Genomic DNA, 18,230 nt, shown 5'->3' with positions numbered 1-18,230 from the left:
ATGAAACAAGTATCTGATGCTGCCTTCGCAGGTACCGTCATCCCTCGCTCTCTCTCCACTACAGCCTCTACCTCTGATGCCGATCTCAGCAACCTCCAACTCGCCATCACCAATATCCTTGACATTCTTGCCCCAGTCATGAGGATTTTCCTAAAACGTGCCTCTAAGCATAACACCTGATATGACTCCGCACCTGAAGCCCTGAAACGCGAGTGCAGAGCTGCGGAATGGAAGTTGCAGACCTCAGGCTCACCCTCAGGCAAATTGGCCTGTCGCCGACTCCAAAAGCACTACAGAATCTCCATCCTCCATCCGCACCAAGAAAAGGGCCCACATACAGGCTTGCATCTCTGGTGCATCCAACAATACGACTGAACTCTTTAGAATCTGCAGGGAACTAGCCAACCACTCTGCAGTCTCCCCCTCACCTCTTCCCTCCCAGGCCTTATGCAATGCACTGGCCTGCACTTCACTGCATAAACTCAGGACATCCTGTGCACCCTTGTGACCCTGCCTCTCCCCCATCCCCTGCCCCCTTTCCTCCTATGGCCTCACCCCCCCCCCACCTTGCTCTCCTCCTGCTCTCCTACCACACCTAATGAGAACACCAGTGTTGTCCGTTCCATGAAGGTGTCCTCCAAAAAGGCTTCCACCGGCTCCTTCAGAACCAACAAGGACAATATTGTCTCCCTTGCCCCTGCAGGCACTGATTTCTGCAACCACTCTTTTGCTACTGATCTTTCCACTCCTCCCTCAAGTGCTCATTTGACTGCCTCCTTCTGAAAAAAAACCTTCTGCAGACCCATCTTGTCCAGCCAACTACCGCCCATATTTATCACTCCCTTCCTTGAGAAACTCTTGGAGAAGCTGGTCTTCCCCCCAACTGACACAGCGCACTTTACTTGTCGGTTGCCTCCATGGCCATCAATCTGGATTCAGAGCATCCAGAGGCACGGAAACGGCTCTTCTGAACACCTGTCAGGAACTGCTTGCATCTCTTGATTCAAACTCACCAGCTGTTCTCATATTACCTGATCTCTCCTCTGCATTCAATATGGTTAACCACTCCATCCTCATAGAAGGGCTCCACAATACCCTACGTATCTCAGAGCGGGCACTGGATTGGTTGACCTCCTCCTCAGCAACCATCCGTCCCAGGTTATCCTGGGCTCTTTCTTCTCACCCACCTCTATCTCCACCTGCAGTGTCCCCCGATGCTCCAACCTATCTCACTGGCTCTTTAACAACGACCTTGTTTAACTTGCACACCTCATTTCCACCTTCTCCCCAAACTTCCAGTGTTATGCGGATGACACCCGGCTCTTCTTCAAACTTCCCCCTGATCCTACTTATTCCATCATTCCTGACTCCCTATCTGACATTCAGTTTGGATGTACTTCCAATGATCTCTGCCTCAATGCCATCAAGACAGAGATCCTTCCTTTTGGGTATCCTGCTCCCTCTTTCTGTCCCCCACTCTGGCCATCTGCTATGGGCTCTCCCCATTCTCCTTCATTTGAAGCCAGAAACCGTGCAGGCCTCCTGGGTCCTAGCCTCTCACACCAATAGCCTACAGATAGCACTTTCCTTTGGCACCCACTGGCCTATGCCACCACAGGCCTGCACTTAGTTATTTATTATTTATTGGCGGCTGACCACTCCTCCTAGGCACTTACAGCTGCTCACTGCCTAGCACTTTCCTCTTGATACACCTAGCACTTACCCCCCTCCACCCCATTCTCCTCATCCCTTCTATCTGAACCTGCACGTTCTGAATGCTCACAAGGCCTAGTAGGCCTGCCTCTTTCTTCAATGTTATGTTTGATTTTCTTTCCCATGTTCCCTCCCTGTTGCCCTGTGGGTGGTTTGAAACACAATTTACTTGATGTATAAGCGCCTTACAGATGCACAATAAATACATAAATAAATAAAGCATTTTTAGTCAGACATTAAAAACAAGCATTGCTAAAGCCAATGCACATAGAAAAAAGACTTTGTGCACCATAGTTCACAGTAGTATTTTCTTGCTAATACTATGTGCCTTCAAGCACAAAAAAGTACATATTGGGCATTTATGGCCCCAATGTCTACTGCTTCAATAACTGCAAATATCAAATGAAATGCAAGAAACTGCAAATGCCAAAACGATTGGCATTGTCAATACTTCGTATGAGTTCTTATGACGTCTCATGCTTAACGATGACTTAAATGCCTCTTTTATTCCATGCTCTGCCATTTTGAGATTTGCTATATGTGGTTTCAGGACTGATGGTGCTCCTCATAAACCTGCCCATGAAGGTCTGCGACTGCGACCCTGAATAACATAGGTTCTATCACACAATTTTGAACACCAGCTAAGCCGCCCACCCATTGTGATGTTGCACCCGCCCAGCAGACATCCAATATCAGATCAGTACTCCTCTACAACCAACACACATACCAAAGCCCTGGCCAGCGCATGCTTCCACCGCGGTCACCCAAAGAGTCAAAAGAAAAACGCAAAGACAACAAAAGAGTTTCAGACACAAATACCTCTATGCTCTCGACACAGAATACCTAGAAACTGACCAACAGGCAGAGCTCAGGCTCCTTCTGAACTGCACTTACCAGCACAACAGCAAAGCTCTTGTACCTTGTCCTCGTTTACCCATCAACATAACCCTCTTTAATATCAGTCAGAGTGCCTGGAGGTCATACAAATGTCAGTGGAGCACAATATATATGCCAAAAAGATCAAACAAAATGGATCACGCTTTAGACATCATGGCGGTTCCCCAGTTTTTGCATCCTGCAATGTACAGGGTCAGGAGTTGTCCCCTAAATTGCATGCACTGAACTTGATAGGGGCAGGTTTTACACTGCATTGCTATCTCCAAACTGCCTATTCGGCACCTTACATGGTCAGGCTTTAGACAGCAGACCTATGCCCCTAAATTGCAGATTTTGTACCTTACATGATCTGACTTTAGGCGTGAAGTATATTAGCCTAAAGTGCATATGTGCACCCTACATAATCAGTCTTTCAAGACCAGATCTAGACTCTTAAACGCTGCATATTGCACCTGATATGGTCAGACATAAAACAGCAGAGCTATGTCCTAAATTGCATATAATGCAAATTACATGGTCCATTACCAATCTTCAGGCTCTCAAGAATGGATCGAATGATTATACAAATTGTGTTCACTTATATATTGAATTCATTGGTTTATTAAATTATTGTTTTACATTAAACATGCCGACGGGGACAGGGATTCTATGACACACACTTGTGAGGTCAAACATTAAGGGGTTTTGTTTGTTTGTATGAAGTTATCCAAATGTTGCATTTGTGAGAGCAGAACCTAGATTGGAAAACTTTGGAAAAAGTGCGCAGATATGTGGAAGGGTTCCCACCACCTCTTGGAGAACTAAGCAAACTGAAGTGCTAAGCACTGTTCCAAGGGACTGTGGTGCCATCAACGGAACAAGTATGAAGGAATCAAGGTAACCCCTTAACTGCAGAGGGCGACGCTGGAAAATTAGGTCAGCTTGGCCACGTTCACAAGTCCAATGGATGGAACGTCTGAAGGCAGGGTAGGCATGGAAATGGGTGCATCACAGGGACATTTTGTAGTAGAAAAGGTTATTTCACGAGTACAGAACATTCCCATAAAAACAGCTACAATAAAGAACAAAAATTACAGATAACCACATATAAAAAAGATTCCAACATCATTAAAACCATATGACGTTCTAGAGATATACGATAAAAGATTTTAGACATTTTGATAGGAGCTTGCCAGTTTCAAGAGGTCAGTAGAATTTCGCTGCGTGGTGAAGGTTTATACGAGGGTTAGAAGGTGACAGTGTTCTGGTAACCATAAGGGAACAATCAGTCAAAGTATTTTGTGGATGATATGAAATGATTTAGTATGTATATCCCGCCTGTACACAAGTGTTTCTCGGTGCCACAGGACTAAGGAGGGGAGACATAGGGATGACAAGACAAACAATCTTACTAGGCCTTGTGAAATTGCAGGGGAGAGGGAGATGGGAGAAGTGCAGGGAGGTGTATGTGGGGAAGTGCAGTCAGGCTTTCAGGCTGCAGGAATCTGACTAAGTGCGAAGATGGCAGGGTACTACACGGTACACGGGTGCAGTCACAGACCGGAAATGCAGGGTAGGCCACAAGGCAGTGCAAGTGACTGATCAAGGGAAGGGTGGGCGTGGTACACTGTGTGACTCTGAGGGAAACCACCCCACCAGTCAGGACAAGCAGACAGGTAGATTAGCAGTTGAGAAGGAGAGAGAAGGAAGAAGAGAAGAGGAAGGTCTTGAGCAGCTTCCGGAACTTCAGGTGGTCCAACTCAAGTCTGAGAGTGGGAGGGAGACCATTCCAGAGGGAGGCACCTGCCGAGGAGACAGATCTACTCTCTACTCTCTGTTTGGAGAAGCGTCTGACCCACAAACAGTTTGAGGTAGCTGAGTGGAGGATACTAGAAGGAAGGTATTTAGGAAGAGAGTGTTGGATATAGAGAGGACCAGGGCCCTAGAAAGACTTGTGGATGATGTAGAGGGTCTTCAGCTTGTTCCCCACGGCCACAGGGAGCCAGTGGGGAGATTTCAAAGCTGGAGAGACGTGGTCACTGGGCTTCAGGTCAAGGATAAGTCTTGCAGTCCTCTTCTGGATTATTTGAAGAGGACGAAGAGTAGAGTTAAGAAGATTGAGGAACAAGCTGGTGCGGTAGTCCAGCCTGGAGAGAACCAGAGCTCTGGAGAGAGTGAGCTTCTGGAGGAAGGTGAGAAAATGTAGGATACCTCTGTGGAGGTGCAGTTGGAAATGGGCCTTCTTGGCAAGGTCCGTGATGTGTGGAGAGAAGGAGAGAGTGGAGTCCAAGATGATGGCAGGTTTTTTTGCCTCACAAGAGAGTGTGGGGAGGGGGCCCAAGCAGATCGGCCAGAGGGAGAGAGGAAAAGCAGGAGCAGGTGTCCCAATGAGAAGAATCTCTGTCTTACTGGCATTGAGTCAGAGGTCGTTAGATGGACACCACCCCTGAATAGCTGATAGACAGGAATGAACGAGGAGGGAGAGGAGGCTGAGGGTAGCCTAAAAAGAGAGCTGAGTGTCATCTGCATAACACTGAAAGTTAGAGGAGAAAGTAAAGATCAGGTTGGCCAGGGGGGCCTGAGTGACATGGAAGAGCCAGGATGAGAGGATAGATCCCTGGGGAACACCACATGTGGAAAGAGAGGTGGTGGAGAGCAAGGATCCAAGTTGGATCTGGGAGGGTCGGTCCATGAGGAAGGAGGGCAACCACACCAGAGCCTGACCAGTGATGCCAAGGTTCACACCGAGATGGTTGATCAGGGTGGCATGATTGACCATGTCAAAGGCAGAAGAGAGGTCAAGCAGGATGAGGACTTGCGTGACAGCTGGAGTCAAGGTTGGAGAGCAGATCTTCACCGAAGTTCAGGAGAGGATTCTGCATATATGTTGTTGGCATTTGTGTTGCATTGCGAATTAAATGCATTCAACAAGAAAATAAACATTAATTACATATTTTTTACATTCCAATGAAGGATTCTATATTTATATTTAGGAAACTCCCAATCAAAGCAGTAAAATACATGCAATTAATCAATGTTGGCACTGTGTCCTAGGACCACATTTGGTTAAACCATTGGCAGGGGGGGGGGACAACAGAACACACAGATAATGGGGTTAAACACTGTCCATTATTCTCACAGGAAGGGTTGGATTACCATCCACAAGAACTACAGGGTATCCACTCAACACAAGAAGGGGAATAGCTGCTGCCTAACACTATCAGAGTGAGGTGGTAAAAAGAAATGCATGGGTCTGATCTAGTAGGGCCCAGTCTCTTGATTCAAGTCCCTTTCTCACACAGTTTCAGGGATGCAGAACCCTGCTGGCTTTTTCCCAAATCACGCACACTCACAGGTTACTTTCAGTGACCCAGCATGCTTTCTTGGCTTTTCTGCAGTGTCTTCTTGGCTCAGTTAGCTCCTGAACTGAGATATAATAATCCTCTGGCTGTGGGGTTGACAGCATATGCTCCTGAAGTATAGACACGGCAAACACTCATCAGGTAAGAATGTACAATTGCCCCTTTACCTCAGCGATTCTATCAGGCTGCTGGTCTTTAGTGCACTACTTGATCTTGTGTCTGTTTTTGCTTTCACAGGTGCAGTGCAGCACGTAGGCATGAGCCTACTTCAGGATCTGGTTAAGCTGGTGTTGAGAGGCAGATGAATACATCACCCATAGCTTCTGCCCCTCCCACAGTTCAATATTGCTCAGGTGAGAAACATTACTCATTAAGACAACCATACCGCCCTTATCCCAGGCAGGTGCAGCAGTATATGAACATAGTCTAAAGCTGAAGACGGTATGAATAAACAAACCAACATGGTAACAATGCATGTGCATGTATTAGACAGGAAGCAAATGTGCACTCAACATGAACTAGGTAACACATGCATTTGTACATGAAAGATATTAACATAGAATCCATAAGACATGAAGATCACTAGCATAAGCAATGTATAAGCTGAATGCAACATGAAAAATAAGTGAATATAGCTCATTAACGTAGAAACGCAACAGTAATGGGAAGATATCTTTTCCAAAATGGAAATCACAACATGTTTCTAAGGAAAAGAAAAGCCTCAAGGCTTCATGAGAACATAACATTCTGAAATAGCAAAATACAGATCTGTGCAGAGCCCAAACAGTAGCTAGCAGTCCAAGCCAAGGTTACCATGAATAAGGAAGGATAGGAATGGCAGATAGAAAGCATGAGATAACAATTCCCAAGACATAAACCATACATTCTGAGATTAATTAAGAGTACAACCAGCCTTTGTAAGCCAGGTGCAGGACAATTATAAGCCAAAAGACTTCATGAAGAATAACTCAAGAGTATCCCCAGTGGTAAAAGGAACCACAACACTCGTACAAATATTAGCTACAATCACAATAAATGCAGGGAGAAATAATTTCAAACATGCTCCCATCACACGTGACCCATAAATGAAGAACACAGTCTATTCATTAGCAACCAACACAGATAAGACACCTGCCTTACTCCTTACACGTATTCCCGGACACAAGATGCGGCAAAAGGCCAAATACAAAGAGATCACCCTGGCTCATGGCCTAGAAATGAGGGATAGTATCTTCTTTAATGGAAAGGAGAGCAGTCTGTGAACCTCTCTCCTCCTACTCCTGTCTGGCTCATGTCTTGACTACCTGTCAGATGTCCAAGGTTGGTCAGTAGAAAGCCAACCAATCAAAACCCCTGATGTTAGGCCGCCCAGTACATATTATGCCAACTATAGATTATTGTAGAGATGATCTCTTTTGACTCTTATCCATTTAGAGTTGGTCTCAGGTGGATCCACCAGACAAGTGTTTCCCAATAACAAATGTAACCCCTATAGAATGGATATGTAGTCACCACTATGAGCAAATCCCCATTCCATGTAGGTTCTGGTAACTAAAATGACTGTATTATCTCAGTTATGACAAATATTGAATATATAATATGCTGTTTTTGAGGGTGGAACGATGTGTATGCTTACATGCTGTCCCTGCTTTATTTTGATGATAGTAAAGCTGGGTTTTGCCTTACACTTTTTCTATTTCTGCTATTGAGTCTGGTTTGTTCTGGCTCCAGAACCTCTGTGTACTGTGGGACTTCCCAGGCCATCTGAACAGATGGTAGCAGAGGTGATGGTTTACTAGGTGATTTCGGACTGTCAAGGGGTTCCTGCCATGGCCTGAAGATTAGAGAGGTGGCCTGTGGAGAGTGGGATTAGGGGAGGCTCGACACTGAAGACCCTCAGTGGATCCATGGATGTAAGTAGGACATTGGCCTGGCAAAACGTTGGAGGGGATTGTTTGCATATTGGGGGATTGTGAAGAAATAAAGAGATAAAGGATAAAAGAGATAGCTTCTGACAAGGGTCAAGAAAGATCATGTGGTAAACTTCATTACAGTGTAATAATAAGAGATGAATACCTCACTAGGAGTTTGGAAGACGGCTGTAGTGTATTTATTTGTGTAGTCATTTCTGGTGGCAACCTCATGTTGTAGGACAGCTTAGGCATTGTGAAAAGTGGACCTTTTGTGTACATTAGTATATATTGTGGAAATGTGAAGTTGTGGTGTGGACCGAGGATTGTGGTCTGGTGCGGGAGCAGTGAGGTGGATCTGTTCATGGCGTGAGTGACAGTTGTGGTGCCGCTCTGAATCATAGGGTGATGCAGAAGGCATGGTCTCTGAGAGAGACGCAGAAGTATTAAGTGCAAGAGAAGTATTGTTGGGGAAGGGTGTGAAAGGGAGGTAAAAGAGGGTGAGTGAGAATTGAAATAATACTTGGTAAGTATTAACAAGTTAAACTGTGATGTCTTATCATCGAAGACACTCCCATTATTCGCCTGTGCAAAGTATTTTCCCGGTATAAGGATACAATCCTTAAATACCACATGCAGTGGGTGTGGGCTATTGAGGGCAAAATGTTTATGCCCTAGCTGAAGAAAGGCACTCGCTCTAAGTCAGAACTGCAACACATGTGCACATATTTACATGCTGCGTATAAGGAAAAACAGTTACAGAATCAACTAACCATTTTGGAACTGTGGAAGATGTATGGGGAAGAGATAGAGGAACCACCCGCAAAAAGATGGATGCTTAATCAGTATGACGAAGGGGGCATAGCACCCATGGCTCCTTCTCCTCTTCCCCAGAGCAGTGATCCATCTTCGAAAACACAGGGTTTATATCCATTACAAGCATTAAAGGCGGCAGCGGGGTATACTAATCCACATATGTGCCCCCTGCACACAGTAGTGAAGACATTATAAGTGAAGAAAAAAATAAGTAAAGAAAGACCAGTGTCCACACATGGGGAATATGACGAGCACAATGACTTACAAGCACAACTGATAGAAGCCGAGGACTAGGTCCAGATAGAGAGAGGAAGGCAGGGCAACAGGATGAGATGGCGATTGTACCAAAGGAATGGGTAGGAGGACAAATAATGTTGAAATTAGATGGAAAGGGCATGGACCATTTTAAAGAAAGAGAAAGGGAAGTTGGAGAAAGGTAGGAGAAAGAAGAAGAGAAAAGTAACAGGAGAAGACAGAAAGAGTGCAGAAAGGAGAGGAAGAACAAAAGAGAGAAGACAGAGAAAGGGAGAACAGATCAGAAAAAGAAAGCAAAAGGGAGCAATGAAGAAATGCAGAAAGGGAAACAGAAAGGTAAAAGGAGGAAGAGAGGGACAGAGAGAGACAACAAGATATAGAAAGAAGCAGGGAAAGGCGATGAAAAAAAGATGTTGATGATATTATTATGGGTTATACACTCCCAGACAGAGAAAGAGAGAATGAGAGAGAGAGAGAGAGAGAGAGAGAGGAAACAACAACAGAAAGAAAGATAGAGCAGTTTGGAGATACGCCGCAAGGAAGTGGATGAGATCCTTAAAAAGTATACTCTTCCAGATGAAGGAGAGGATGGGGCCATACAAAGGAGGTTTGGCAATTTGTATAGGAGCAGGAGGGATGGCATCAATAGTATAAAAGGGAGCAGAGTAGGGTCTATGAAAGATGGGGGAAGGAAAATATTGGAGGAGGTGATGCGTGCAACGTATAGGACAAGTCCCCTTGGGAGACCAGATTTTGAAGTCAGAGAAGACGATGGAGGTGATAATATTGACAATAATATGTTAGAATATGAAGAGAGAGAGGAAAGTGGAGAGGAGGCAGCCACACAAGCCCTTTCTACAAACACGGAGGGTAGGGAAAGAGATAGCATGGTCAGATTTGGAGGAACTGCTGAGGAGGCCATAGCCCATCGAACATCCCAGATGCCTGAAGCTGCAATCAAACTGTTCAGAAGAGAGAACACCATAGGTGAACAGACTGAAGAATTTACCAGGACAGAAGATGATTATTATGACAGATGCAGTGACAAAGTCAAAGGGTGCAGCTGCACTCAGACAGGGCTCTGGGTTTACACAGTTCCCCTTATTAGAGAAAGGGGGAGGACTGCTGCAATGTATCCTGTGGCCAGAAATGGACAAAAGTAATTTAATTTGTAATTCGCCTTAGCTTACATAAGTGGCGGGCAAATGGATTTATGAGTTAGCGAGAATGACAGCTGGAATGTCTTTAGCAGTAGGTCACATAAAGAGCCTGATTTCTCCATATTAGGAGAGCAATCCGATGACATTTGGAAATAAGCGGGATATTCTGGGGTGACAGCACAACATACTAACCATGCCTGAGCACCATTTAACAACTGTCGAGCTAATGTATGGAGAGCACTTAGGGTTCAGCACCAAAACTCGTCAGACATGAGCGTAATTATTACTCATAAAATGAGAGTGGACGAAGATACAACAACTTATATTTAGGATATCAAGAAAAAATGGTGGTTAGAAATTAGAGAACTGTGGGACCAAAACATAACAATTTTATATCACATTTTTTGCCAGGCACTTCCCAAGGAAGTGCAAAGACAATTGAGAAAGATTGTTGGGGATGGAAGCAAGGCCATGGGCGGAGATACAACTGATGATTGTTCACCATCGTGAGTTAAAGCAGGAGAAACCCAGAAACAAAGTTTAGGACAAGAAGATTGACAAAGCAAAGTTAATTTTGGAAAAAATTGTTGAAATTCTCAGTGGAAGGAGCAGTATTGACAAGTGGGGGATACACTTTTAATACACAAGGGCACAGCAGGTATATCCATCAGAAAACAGAAACTTTGCAGGGGCGAGGGTTGGCACCCAGAGGCAGATGGTTTGGATTTCAAGTTCCACAAAGAGGAGGTTTTAATGGGCGGCAACCTAGATTTGGAGGACAGACACAGCAATGTTGGACATGTGGGAAAATGGGGCACATTTCACACATATGCAGAAGCAGGGAAGAAAAGTGACAGAACTGGCAAGCAGCAGATCAAAAAGGGGGGGCAGCATACCCCACCATATAGCGCAGAGCCACCTGAATATTATGCCCAAGATCACACACAGTATCAGGCACAAGCGCCATCAATACAACAGACACACCAAGGGATGGCACCCCAAAAGGAGGACTCACAGAAAATCCAGGACCATCCCTGTGGTTGCGGGATGTGTTGTAATCATGTTATGAGTGATGCTAGAACCATATTGATTCATGGAACAACAGAGGTGGTGGAAAGTTACTGATGAAGAGATTGGAGACGCTGTCTTGCTGACTGACTTTTTGAGACAACATGATCCATGCACTTCCAAAAGAAAAACAACATAGGCGGCAAGTCCTGAAGAAAACATTGCCAAATACACTTTGGGGAAATGCTGAAACTAGAAGGAAGGGGAAAATAGAAGAACCTTCTTGAGGGCTCATATATTCAAGAAGACAATTTCATCACAAAATTGTCTCATTTAGTAGGCTGTGGCTTATTTGAATGTGGTACATTTTTTGTATGTCTTTCCACCCAGGTGGTTTAGGATTATTTCATGTATTGGTTTGGAGTCGATTGAGATACACACTCGATCGACTAGGTGGTGATTGCACCATTTGCACATTAGATTCTATGATCAACATGGGACATTGAGACCAATGACACTTTTTGCATTTGTACTTTATGATGTTTGTCAGTTATATTGTGATGTTTTATATATGTCTTACCGTGTTAACAATGACTTGCTGCAAATCGATGATCCAGCTCAGTTGACTTTTAAATATTAATCTTTTTAAAATAAAGTGTATTTCTCTATCCTTTTTTAACCTTCATTCCTCCTTTGTTCTTGACTGCAAACACAGCAAGCACCAATACAAACACAAGTCCCAAATCAGACACAGGTGCTAGCCTAACAGAATACAATGACACCATGGACAACAGCATATTGTCACAGGCACCTACACCTAGAATAGGGGGTGTGATGGTAGTGGGAGGGAATCCTTTCACTGGCACAGGAATGAATATGTTTCCACAATAGGAAACCCTACAGAAAGACTTGATGTTTTCCATCCTATCGATTACAACAGACCCACAAGAGGATCCAAGGGTCTGGGTTCCCATAGGTGACAAAACAGGTTCTTCTTAGTAGATATGGGGTGACTCTATCTTGTGATGAATAGGCTTCCCAATGTCAGGCATTGGCATGAACACACAGGGATTTACTGAAGTGACAACTACAGTTACTTTTACAGACACTTTACCCATTAACATAGTAGAACATGACAAGACCATGCCATTATAATAATCCCGCAAGACACCAGTTAACATATTGAGGAGAGATTTGATGAGAACATTAAACATGACAATATCGTTTAGTGACCAGGAGATAATATGTTCTACCCCAGGGATTCATTATGTGAATGCACAAGTATTTATAACAGCATTTTATGGGCATGGAGCACAAAGAGGAGTGCCATTAAACCCAGAAGTATTGATTTATGAGGTAAACATATTGTTAGCATGTCTTCCAAGAATACAGGGCAGACTATTGTGGTTACCCACAGAACCTTTGTTTTGACCAGGAGTGCCAACAGATGTGGAGGAAGGGCAAATAATTACAATGGAATTAAAAGCAGCAATAGTGACAGAAGACAGAATCATTTTACATGGAGTTGATGAGGAAGGGGCAAACTGAAGAACAGTGATAGCTCTTGAAGAAGGACATAGATTGACTTAACAGATGAAGGTTTATTTACAGATGATGACTCAGATGATGAAGTAATGTTTAACATATGTATTACATTTCAGTTAAAAATTGAAAATAGGGAAATACCCCAGAGAATGTCACTAGTAAAGAAGATACCTTCCCTTCTCCAGGAAAATTTGGCATACGTACCAAGCACATTGTGGACCAGCAGTTTATATGATGTTGGTCTATTGAAAGGAGTGGGGGCGGTCAAAATTAAGTTGAAACAGGGAGTTATTTTACCTTGAGTAAAACAATATCCCATGTCAAAAGAAGCTGACAAATGTATCTGTGACACTATTGCTGCCTTAGTGCGACAAGAGATATCAGTGCCTTCAGAATCCCAATGTAACACCGCAGTGTACCAATAGAAAAAAGCAGTAGGGGGGTTGTGGAGATTTATTCAGGACTTATGCCCCGTGAACAGTATTGTTGAGGCAGACTTCCCATTAGTTCCAACCCAAGCCACCATATTATGTAACATCCCATCCAAAGCTAAATTTCTTACAGTGATTGATTTAAAGGATGCTTTCCATTTCATCCGCATGAATGAAGAGTCCCAGTGTTTGACCTTGTTCCCTTACTGTAGGGTTAAACTAAAAACATGCTTGGTTACCCAAGAGGTATTGTGAATCCCCCTCAGTCTTTAACCAAGTGCTTCAGATGGATTTGGGAAATGTATAACTCAATAGCACACTAATACAATATGTAGATGGCATTTTAGTGCGCAGCAACACAGAGGAAGAGTTCAGGAAAGACTCAATGGAGCTCATGACATCATTGGCCAAAAAAGGGTACAAAGTTGAAAAAGAGGTTGACAAATAAGTACTGACAAAGAAGTTGACAAAGAAGTACTGCCAGGAAGAAGTACTATATATGGACCGCTAATATCAAAAGAAGGAAGGTGACACCTTATAGAACAGAAGCAATCATGAAGACACCCAAGCCCGAGACGGTGAAGGGATTACAGCAATTTCTAGGCCTTTGCAATTATTACAGGGCATGGGTGTTTGACTACAGTAAGTATGTAAGGCCACTTTTTAAAGGACTGAAAGAGGCAGAGAAAGATAACAGACATATAGCCTGGACAGGCGAGGTGATAGAGGGTTTCGATGAATTGAAGCTAGCAATTAGCACTGGTCCTGTGTTAGGGATCCCTGATTACAATGAAGAATGGAGTAGTGATGATGGCTGTCCTCCCACAGAAAACTACCATGACACACAAACCATTAGCATTCTACAGTGGGATTTTAGATCCAGTCATGAGAAGTCATTGTCCCTGAAAGGAAGCATTGGCGGCAGTAGCCTTTGCAATTGAGAACTCTGCCAGTATAACTATGGGCTGCACAGTTACATTATATGTTGACCAATTCCCTATTTGCTATACTTGCAAAGCCCGAAAGTACATTGACCAAACAGAGAGCCTCCAGTTATGAAGTAAATAAATCAAGCCCATTGGATAAATTTATCAGGCGCTCAGTGGTAAATCTAGCCACATTTATAGCAGAACCAGTAAAGGAAAGAGATAACGTGCACAATTGCACTAAGTATACTGAATACTATGATGAAATATCACATGTCAAAGAAAATTCCCTAGGAGAGGGGTATAATTCTGTTCATTGACGGTTCATCATCAATAAACCAGAGCACTGGCAAATGGCATAGTGCACAGCAGTAGTGAAGGCAAAGGAGAATGACAGCTTTGAGACATTGACAAGTGTTAGATTGCCAGTGTATTTCTAAGCACAAGCAGCAGAATTGGTCTACATTTTCTAAATGAGGTATTTGCGCACATCACTATCCTGCTCGGTATTAAGCAAACATTTTCATCAGCTTACCACCCACAACTGAACAGCATTTGCAAGTGCCTCAATAGCCACCTAAAGGATGGTATTGCCAAACTATAAGAGACACTGAAAAAAAAATGTCGGCTCCATTGACTTCCTTTAGCCCTATTAGCATTGCAATCAGCCTGGCTCTGACCATCACCTGACTCAACATGGCTAGTAACAGGATACTGAATGCCTACACCCCTTACCCCTCCCACTCTGGCTCAAACTGATGCAGAGAATGCTGCTGTTGGGGTAGGGAATGAAATGCATAATTATTTGACAACTATGGCGGAATCTCTTAAATTTATATCTCGACAGGTACGACTGCGGCAGGGGGGTTAAAGAAGACTGATAAAGCAAATGAGCACATTGATCCAGATGTTCTACTGAACCCACTAGTACTGTTTCCACGGGATAAAGTCCTGTGTAAGCATTTCACACAATGGTATCACAAGCCATGCTTCGAGGGACCGTTTATTGTGGAAATGGTAGCACAGACGGTAGTAAAGGTTCAAAGAAGGCGTGCCTGGTTGCACCTTAGCGACATAAAACTCTATAAGGAAGAGACCTCTTACCCGCCAACATTGAGCACAAAGGTGAAGATGATATGAGAAGAGTCCAAGCAAGGTCTGCGATGAGGACCAATCAGCAGCAAAAAGAATGAAAAACATAGTTTTTTCCATAGATCCACAGACAAGTCAGTTCAATATCTTTTCAATGATGCTTGCCCAAAATTAAGCATGACAATTCTACAAGTAAAAGAAAAATAATGATGTTCTCTATAGCAATTCTATTTTTCTTGGTGTTATCCTTTTCAATGAACACATATCCCTTTTTGGGAGCCTGGAAGACGTTTTCTCTCAATCTTAACAAGATTTTTCTTCTAAACACTTGTTTCCTAATAAACAAAAGAAATATGCATGCCTGTAATGAGATGTGATATCGTCTTTTAGCACCTGGAAGGGCTAATATGTACACATTTGCAAAAGAGAGGCACTGTATCCATTAAGATAGGAGCAGTTTTTTTCTCCATTGTGTGTCTGTATTTTGTTTTCTGGTTTTCAATACAACACTATAGCACATATGATCCGATAAGTCCACCGTTTTCTGTTGTTCATGATGTCAACGCCATTACAATACGTACGGTAATGCCAGATGAACCCACCCCAGAGTCATATCTTAAGAATAGCACTCCCGGGAGTAAGGTAAAACAAAGTATGCTTGTGGATCAATGCTTTATGGGACAAAATGTTAATAATATCGTCCATGTTGCAACAATATATGGTGCTGGCACATGAGCCGAGGGGGAGAGAAACATCTGATGAGAGATGTTTTGTGCGCTCCCTCACACCCTACACCATGAGTACCTACAGAATGTTCATACCCACCAAAGTACCCACACATGTAGTACACTGTCTGACACATCTTGCAGCGTGTATGACAAGAGGGCAATTTCAGTGCAGAAGGGCCTCCATGCACTGCGTAACAAAAGAATATTCCAGCATTTGGATAATTTTATAAAAGACGTGTTAATAATGAGCAATGTTGAAGCATAACACAAGGTGATATATTTCCAGGCCCGAGAAGAAGGGAAATAATAACAGATGATCACTTTTTTTAATGCATTGACAAACGGGGATGAGAAATTCCTGGATGTTGGGAAAGAGGCAAGTTACAAAAAGAAGGACAGATAGATATTTCCGACAGAAGGCTGGGCCGACGGACTGATCGATTGTAAGGGCATAGGTGCTTACAGAGCAAACATGAGTGATTGTCCAAAAGATAAGCAAGGAATGGACTAAATACACTAAAATGCTAATGTGGGTAGAGGATGAAGCAGGTCCACTAGACATACTTCCCTTGAAAAATGCTTCTCTATGCTTAAGAAATACGGGTGCAGTAAATTAAGGGGAAAATAAAGGCTGCCAAACCATTTACGATTTGCCCTGAATGATTGTAGGCAAGGCGGTACTAATGGACCATTATTGGGCCTGTGATTCTAGCACCTAAATGCATTTCCCTCTAAATTGGGGAGGCACTTGCTCCTGAATAGTAATAAGTGCACATTCCCAAGTGGTGCCCCCGAGTGAGGTGCAGACTGGTGATTGAGTGCACATGAATGAATGCACACCTAAGAAATAAAAGGTCCCTTACCCTTAAACGCACTTAAAGGGATAACTATTGAGTTCGGTTTGATCTGGCTTTAGAACCTCTGTGTAATTTGGGACTTCCCAGGCCGTTTTAACACTGGAAGGATAGCTCAGTGGTGACGCACTTGTCTTGGAAAGAAAACCATACCGATCAGCATGGGTTTGATACCCAGCCATGCACTAAGAGGTTGGACTCTACTATTAAGCATGATATAAAAGCCCAATTTATTTATTTATTTTGAAACCTCTCTCCTTTGAGATCTCTGAACGAGGATGTTCCGGGCTATAGCCGACAATAAGCTTACAACCAGTGCCTGTTGCTCCCAGACCTCCTGGCCCTTGTCAGTACTTTCCGAAGCCCCAAGTAGACTCTTAGCAACATGCCCCAAGGACAGGGCTACACTGTCCCGCAATCTTTTGTACCCGCCCTTTCTTGTCTTCTCCTCACCTGGACTAGGACTCCAACTCCCACACTTCCTGATTTCCTCTCTCTCCTTTTATACTCCCTTAGAACTCTTGAGTGTCTCAATATAACCTGCGATCGGTAACTTCTGCTTATCGTGAGCCCAACGGCAGTGCTTTGGTAATTTCTGCTTCTTGTTGGCCCAAGGTCACTGATTTGGACATTTCTTCTTCTCGTTGGCCCGAGGTCACTGATTGGTCAGGGGCTCCATGTTGCCCATCCCCCCATGTGTTTCCTGCTCTCCTTTCATTAGTTTCACGTGGTGCATCTCTTCCTATTTCCCAAATTACCACGGACAGCTGTTTTTCTTCTTTACCCATTATGTAGACAATAAAAATAAATAGGGCCTATGTATCCTTGCACGCACACAGCTAAAGCCCATTTAACTAGGACTAGAATGTATCCCATACAGGCATGCAGAAGGTAGTCTCCAGGTGAGAGGGATTGAGCCGTAAGGAGACATGTGGGACCCACATGCACACACACACACACACACATAAACATCCCAATGTTGTCTTAACATAACCTAAACATGCAAGATGTTTTCTTGCCTTTAACTTAAGTGTTACTAGTTATACGGGGTATAATATTTCAGAATAATAGGACTTGAGGTTACGGGTATGCAGTAACATATACATGTGAAATCAGCTATATTTCACAGCAGGGCTCATGCGACTAACTATACTTCTGAAAGCAGTCTATCTTCCAGTCCTTATCATTTAACAAGAGCATTAGAACATTGGAATGTTGGCAGTTAGATTGCAGGCCATGCACTAGTAGAGTGCAATAATGGCCGCTCTAAGTCCTTTGTCCCAACTTTAACCCTCTAAGTGCCAAAGACGAGTATGCTCGTCCTTTTTGCATAGACTTGCATAATAGCCTGGCACTTACAGAATAGTCTACCCTCAATGGGTGGAATGTTCTAATAGCAATATTGCCCATCAAATAGTGCCAATACCAGGTGGTAATGTCCTTTAGCTCTTCTTAAAGGCTCTTGTGCAGGCCCTTACAACTCGGCCGGTCATGAGGTTTACTCACAAATAGACTCTTCCTACCTAGCCTCTGGACGTGTGACGCATAGTTGTT

General features: G+C 43.6%; 1 long non-coding RNA gene across 1 annotated transcript in view; it reads right to left on the bottom strand.

Annotated features, from left to right (window-relative positions):
* The window catches only part of LOC138487763 (uncharacterized), a 167,493-nt gene that overhangs the window by 14,452 nt on the left and 134,811 nt on the right, over window positions 1–18,230 (bottom strand). The window lies entirely within an intron of this gene.

Source organism: Ambystoma mexicanum, chromosome 9 (genome assembly GCF_040938575.1).
Source record: "Ambystoma mexicanum isolate Mex_15411 chromosome 9, UKY_AmexF1_1, whole genome shotgun sequence".
Lineage (NCBI taxonomy): Eukaryota > Metazoa > Chordata > Amphibia > Caudata > Ambystomatidae > Ambystoma > Ambystoma mexicanum.
This window is presented reverse-complemented; position numbering and strand designations above follow the sequence as displayed.